Genomic DNA, 7,087 nt, shown 5'->3' on the forward strand with positions numbered 1-7,087 from the left:
AAGTAGCCTAAACACCTTAGGACACACAAGCCACAACTCAAACAAACTCAAACAAAATTGGGTTAGGTTGCGGAAGTCGGTGGTGGTTATGTGGATGATGTGGTGGAAGCCCTAGACAAAGATGCCAAAGTGCCAAAAATTTATGGAGTCAAATGGTGTTGAGACCTATCTAGAGGGATAGAGGATGTCAATAGCTACTCAACGAGCTAAAGAACGCAAAAATCGGACTCCGGATGTGAAAGTTATGGTCAAAACGGTGAAACGGGGAAGGCTGAAATCCCAGGGGCCGGACATCCGGGGTCAGGGGATGGATGTCCGGGGTCTATCTAGTCAGAGAGCGCTGATTTTGCGTTCCAGGGGCCAGATGTCCGGCCGGGGACCCGGATGTCTGGCTCGATGGCCCGGATGTCCGGCCCAACGATTCCAGATCTCATTTGGGGCGGAAATTTTCGAATTGGGGGCGGAAATTGATGATTCCAAGGGCAAAATTGGAGAGATTTCGTGGATGGAAAGTCGGGAAATTTGGGGATATGCTAGATCCACTTGAAACCAAGCAAATCCATGGATCAAATCCAACAAAACATCATCAAACCAACAAATCACACAAAATTTGGGGCTATTTTGGTGGGGATTTTCGAAATTGTGGAAGAACACAACAAAATCAAGCTAAAAAACAAGGGGTAGGGGCTCCAAATACGTGATCAACGTGGCTCATGGTACCATATGATACGGGGCTAACCCGGTGTAGGCCGATCTTTCACGATTGGAGTGGGATCCCTCGAAGAACACGAAGAACACAAAGAGCACGGGGAAGAACGGAGAGAAATCAGAAGGGGAAACACTCAAGAACAAGTCCAATCGCACATCCACTAGACAATCAAACACACAAGATCCACAAGGTACATGAACAACAAAGGGAAAGATACAAGGTAAAGTCCATCTCCAAGAGGAGGTCTTGAAGGTAGAGTTCATCCCAAATCCAAAGGAGATGGGGACTTGAATCCTAGAAGGATCTTCCCACAAAGGGGGTCTTGAATCCCTCGGGATCTTCTCACATGGAGGTCTTGAACTCCATGAGAGTGGTCTCTCTCTCTCTCTCTCAAGAGTAGAGTAGAGTGGTACAAGGAGCAAAGCTCCATATGAAATGAGCTATCACTTTGCTAACCCTAGAGGTGGAGGTGGAGTATATATAGTCTAGGTGGGCGAAGGGGTACATGGGCTTCGGCCCTTTACTGTGCGCAGACAGACGGGGCCGGATGTCCAGGCGTCAGCCAGATGTCCGGGCCTTCCCGAGGGGCCGGATGTCCGGGGCCTGTAGGTACTTGGCGGCTGGGCGGATGCTGTGGGTGATGCTCCAGGGGCCGGATGTCCGGGTCCTGGGGGCTGTCTCCGTCTTCTTTCATCGTCGCTTCTACGCTTCCCTCGCGGATGGTGTAGTTTTTCCTTGGCGCTTGCACTCCTCCTCGTCGTCCGTAGTGTTCCGACAATACCTATGCATGCACACGAGTGGAGTGTCAAGTAGTATACCATCCTCGAAGGTGTCAAGTGAGCACGTGTAATGGAGATGATTCACCTTTGTGTATGTGAAGTAGATGTCGCACGTGTCACTTGATGAAAAGACTCTTGACATGGTGATGTCCATAGGATGCTCCGCATCAACGTCGCTCACGTTGTACTTGTCGGGCGGGATGTTGATCTTGTAACCGTTGTTGTTGTAGCGTGCTAGCACCTTGAAGGGTCCATCGGCTCGTGGTAGAAGTTTGGACTTGCGTTCTTTGGGGAAGCGTTCCTTGCGAAGGTGTAGCCACACAAGATCTCCAATGTTGAATATCATGGGTTGCTTGTTGACGTTGAGCTTGGTCGTGAGTCGTTGTACTTGGCGCTCGATGGTGTGCCTTGTGTCTTCATGCATCTTCTTGAGATAGTTCACTCGTGCACTAGCGTCCATATTGATGCGCTCTTGTAGTGGTAGAGGAAGAATGTCCAATGGGGACAATGGGTTGAAACCGTAGACGACCTCGAAGGGGGACTTGCCGGTAGTCGAATGTCTTACACAGTTGTATGCGTACTCGAAGGGGGACTTGCCGGTAGTCGAATGTCTTACACGGTTGTAGGCGTACTCGGCGATGGGTAGGCACTCTTCCCACTCCTTGATGTTACTCTTGATCAAGACACGTAGTAGAGTGGAGAGTGTTCGGTTCGTCACTTCTGTTTGGCCGTCGGTTTGAGGATGGTATGCCGTGGAGAATAGTAGGTTGATTCCGAGCTTGGCGCATAAGGCCTTCCAAAAGTAACTCAAGAACTTGACGTCGCGGTCCGAGAGAATCGTCTTTGGTACTCCATGTAGGCGCAAGATTTCTCTACAAAAATGATTTGCAACATGTGAAGCATCGTCTATCTTGTTGCAAGGAATGAAATGAGCCATTTTTGAGAATCGGTCCACAACAACAAACACGGAATCCTTTCCATTTCTAGTCCTAGGCAAACCAAGTACAAAATCCATGCTAATATCTTCCCATGGGTGATATGGAATTGGAAGGGGTGTATATAGACCATGAGATTGAGCTTTGGTCTTAGCTTTGCGACATGGCGAACATCGGGTGGTGAAGCGTGAGACGTCGCGGAACATCTTGGGCCAAAAATAGTTCTTGGAGAGCGTAGCGAATGTCCTGTCGTGTCCGAAGTGTCCCATTAGTCCTCCTTCATGAGATTCTTGCAAAAGTAACAAACGAAGAAAAGACTCGGGGATGCAAAGTTTGTTAGCTCTCATAAGATAATCATCTTTGATGTAATAGCGTTCGCAAGATGTATGCGTCAAACACTTGGCATAAGGAATAGCAAAATTAGGATCATGCTCATACAAGTCTTTTATGTGCTCAAAGCCAATGACATTCAATTCAAGTTTAGTAGCAAGCATGCATATACGGTTGGTATACTTGATGACATATGGAAATGACTCAATGAATTCACTCCATTTAGCATGACGCTTGTTCAACTTAGTTTGGCCCTTAAGATACTTAAGCGTTCCATGATCGGTATGAATGATAAATTCATGAGGGCAAAGATAATGTTCCCATTCACGCAAAACTCACACTAAAGCCTATAACTCTTTGTCATAGATGGGATAGTTGAGTTGCATTCCAGAGAGTTTCTCACTAAAGTATGCTATGGGGCGCTTCTCTTGCGTTAACACACCTCCTATGCCATTACCGCTGGCATCGCAATGAACTTCAAAAGGTTTGTCAAAGTTGGATAAAGCAAGCACGGGAGCATGAGTAAGCAAATTCTTAAGTTCGTTAAATGCGGTATCTTGGGATGGCCCCCAAACAAATGGCGCATTTTTCTTACTCAAAGCATGCAAAGGTGAAGCTATGGTGCTAAAAATCCTTCACAAATCTACGATAGAAACCGGCTAAACCAAGAAAACTACGCACTTGTTGCAAGTTGGTTGGTTGGGGCCAAGTTTTAATAGCATTGATCTTAGATTCATCTACATGAACACCCTTAGGGGATACAACAAAACCCAAGAAAACAAGCTTATCAACACCAAAAAGGCATTTGTCCATAGTAGCTTAAAGGTTCTTTTTCCTAAGGGTTTGCAACACGGTTCTAAGATGGGTGACATGATCTTTGAAAGATTTGCTAAAAACAAGAATATTGTCAAAGTATACCACAACAAATACACCAATATAGGGTCGATGAACAAAATTCATGACTGTCATGAAAGTACCGGGTGCTTTGGATAAACCCATTGGCACAACAAGCCATTCATATAAGCCAAATCTGGTCTTAAATGCGGTTTTCCATTCATCACCTTCTTGGATGAGTATTTGATAGTAGGCACTCTTAAGATCAATCTTAGAGAAAATGGTAGCTCCGCTAAGCTCATCTAGCATATCATCTAAGCGTGGAATAGGGTAACGATAACGCACGGTAATAGCATTGATAGGACGACACTCGGAACACATGCGATATGTACCATCTTTCTTGGGAACAAGGATTGCCGGAACGGCACAAGGGCTCAAACTTTCTCGTACATGTCCGTTGTCGATGAGTTGTTGTACTTGCCATTGGATCTCCTTAGTTTCCTCGGGGTTGACACGGTAGGGATCCATGTTAGGAAGGGGTGCTCCGAGGATGAGGTCGATTCGATGTTCAATGCCTCGTAGTGGTGTGCTACCTCTTGAGCATGCGTTGGTTTTCCCTTGAAGAGGAAAGGGTGATGCAGCAAAGTAGCGTAAGTATTTCCCTCAGTTTTTGAGAACCAAGGTATCAATCCAGTAGGAGACTACACGCAAGTCCCTAGTACCTGCACAAACAATCAAGAACCTTGCAACCAACGCGATAAAGGGGTTGTCAATCCCTTCACGGCCACTTGCAAAAGTGAGATCTGATAAAGATAATAAGATAAATATTTTTGGTATTTTTGTTATATAGATTGGAAAATAAAGATTGCAAAATAAACGTCGACAGAAATAGCTAGTTGACGGGAGATTAATATGATGGAAAATAGACCCGGGGGCCATAGGTTTCACTAGTGGCTTCTCTCAAGATAACATGTATTACGGTGGGTGAACAAATTACTGCCGAGCAATTGATAGAAAAGCGCATAGTTATGATGATATCTAAGGCAATGATCATGAATATAGGCATCACGTCCGTGTCAAGTAGACCGAAACGATGCTGCATCTACTACTATTACTCCACACATCGACCGCTATCCAGCATGCATCTAGAGTATTAAGTTCATAAGAACGGAGTAACGCATTACACAAGATGACATGATGTAGAGGGATAACCTCAAGCAATATGATATAAACCCCATATTTTTATCCTCGATGGCAGCAATACAATACGTGCCTTGCTGCCCCTGCTGTCACTGGGAAAGGACACCACAAGATTGAACCCAAAGCTAAGCACTTCTCCCATTGCAAGAAAGATCAATCTAGTAGGCCAAACTAAACCGATATTCGAAGAGACTTGCAAAGATATCAAATCATGCATATAAGAATTCAGAGAAGAATCAAATAATATTCATAGACAATCAAGTTCATAAACCCACAATTCATCGGATCTCGGCAAACACACCGCAAAAAGAGTTACATCGAATAGATCTCCAAGAAGATCAAGGAGAACTTTGTATTGAGATCCAAAGAGAGAGAAGAAGCCATCTAGCTAATAACTATGGACCCGAAGGTCTGTGGTAAACTACTCACACATCATCGGAGAGGCTATGGTGTTGATGTAGAAGCCCTCCGTGATCGAATCCCCCTCCGGCAGTTCACCGGAAAAGGCCCCAAGATGGGATCTCACGGGTACAGAAGGTTGCGGCGGTGGAAAATAGGTTTCGTGGCTCTCCCCGAAGGTTTCAGGGTAGAAGAGTATATATAGGCGAAAGAAGTAGGTCGGTGGAGCTGCTAGGGGCCCACGAGGGTGGGGGGCGCGCCCTCCTGCCTCGTGGCCGCCTCATGGCTTTCTTGACCTCCACTCCAAGTCTCCTGGATTGTGTTTGTTCCAAAAACGATCCTCGCAAAGGTTTCATTCCGTTTGGATTCCGTTTGATATTCTTTTTCTGCGAAACACTGAAATAGGCAAAAAATAGCAATTTGCACTGGGCCTTTGGTTAATAGGTTAGTCCCAAAAATAATATAAAAAGGTATATTAAAGCCAAGTAAACATCCAAAACAGATAATATAAAAGCATGGAACAATCAAAAATTATAGATACGTTGGAGACGTATCAAGCATCCCCAAGCTTAATTCCTGCTCGTCCTCGAGTAGGTACATAATTTTTGATGTGGAATGCTACCTAACATAATTTTCCATGTAATTTTCTTTATTGTGGCATGAATGTTCAGATCCGAAAGATTCAAGACAAAAGTTTAATATTGACATAAAAATAATAATACTTCAAGCACACTAACTAAGCAATTATGTCTTCTCAAAATAACATGGCCAAAGAAAGCTTATCCCTACAAAATCATATAGTTTGGCTATGCTTCGTTTTCGTCACACAAAATGCTCTCATCATGCACAACCCCGATGACAAGCCAAGCAATTGTTTCATACTTTAGTATGCTCAAACTTTTTCAACTTTCATGCAATACATGAGCGTGAGCCATGGACATAGCACTATGGGTGGAATAGAATATAATGATGGGGGTTGTGTGGGGAAGACAAAAAAGGAGAAAGTCTCACATTGACGCGGCTAATCAACGGGCTAGGGAGATGCCCATCAATTGATGTCAATGCAAGGAGTAGGGATTGCCATGCAACAGATGCACTAGAGCTATAAATGTATGAAAGCTCAACAAAAGAAACTAAGTGGGTGTGCATCCAACTTGCTCACGAAGACCTAGGGCATTTGAGGAAGCCCATCGTTGGAATATACAAGCCAAGTTCTATCATGAAAAATTCCCACTAGTATATGAAAGTGACAAAATAAGAGACTCTCTATCATAAAGATCATGGTGCTACTTTGAAGCACAAGTGTGGAAAAAGTGTAGCGACCAGACCTCAAACAGTCCGATCTCTGTGCATAAGTGTCATCCATGGGTCGGTAATGCTGACACACACAGTACTTGAAGGATTTACAACAGAGTAGCAATCACACACTTATTACATCAGATGTCTCAAAAGAGAACTTATTACAATAAATATGGCTTAAGGCCATCTAAAACGATAACAGCGGAAGGCTTGGAAGATAAAGTGAGTCCATCAACTCCAACGGCATCACTGAGTCCATAACCGGGGACACGGCTAACCATGATTAGTTTGTACACTCTGCAGAGGTTTGCGCACTTTTCCCCACAAGACTCGATCTCCTCCGTTTGATTTCTCGCACTACATGATGTTTGAGAAACGGATGACCGAGACACAGTCTTTCAGAAGCGTTAGCACCTTACGATGGGTAGACCGTACCACCTACATCCCCTACATCTGCTAGTCTACCACTGTAAGAGTTCACACGACTTAATCAACTATGCTAGAGCCCATAATAGCTTGTGGCTGCACATGGAAGTTTCTAGTATGAATAATCTCATGATCCCTTTGAGCCTGGGTGGCGGTCCATAGGAGAATCACACGGT

This window comes from Aegilops tauschii, chromosome 2, assembly GCF_002575655.3.
Source record: "Aegilops tauschii subsp. strangulata cultivar AL8/78 chromosome 2, Aet v6.0, whole genome shotgun sequence".
NCBI lineage: Eukaryota > Viridiplantae > Streptophyta > Magnoliopsida > Poales > Poaceae > Aegilops > Aegilops tauschii.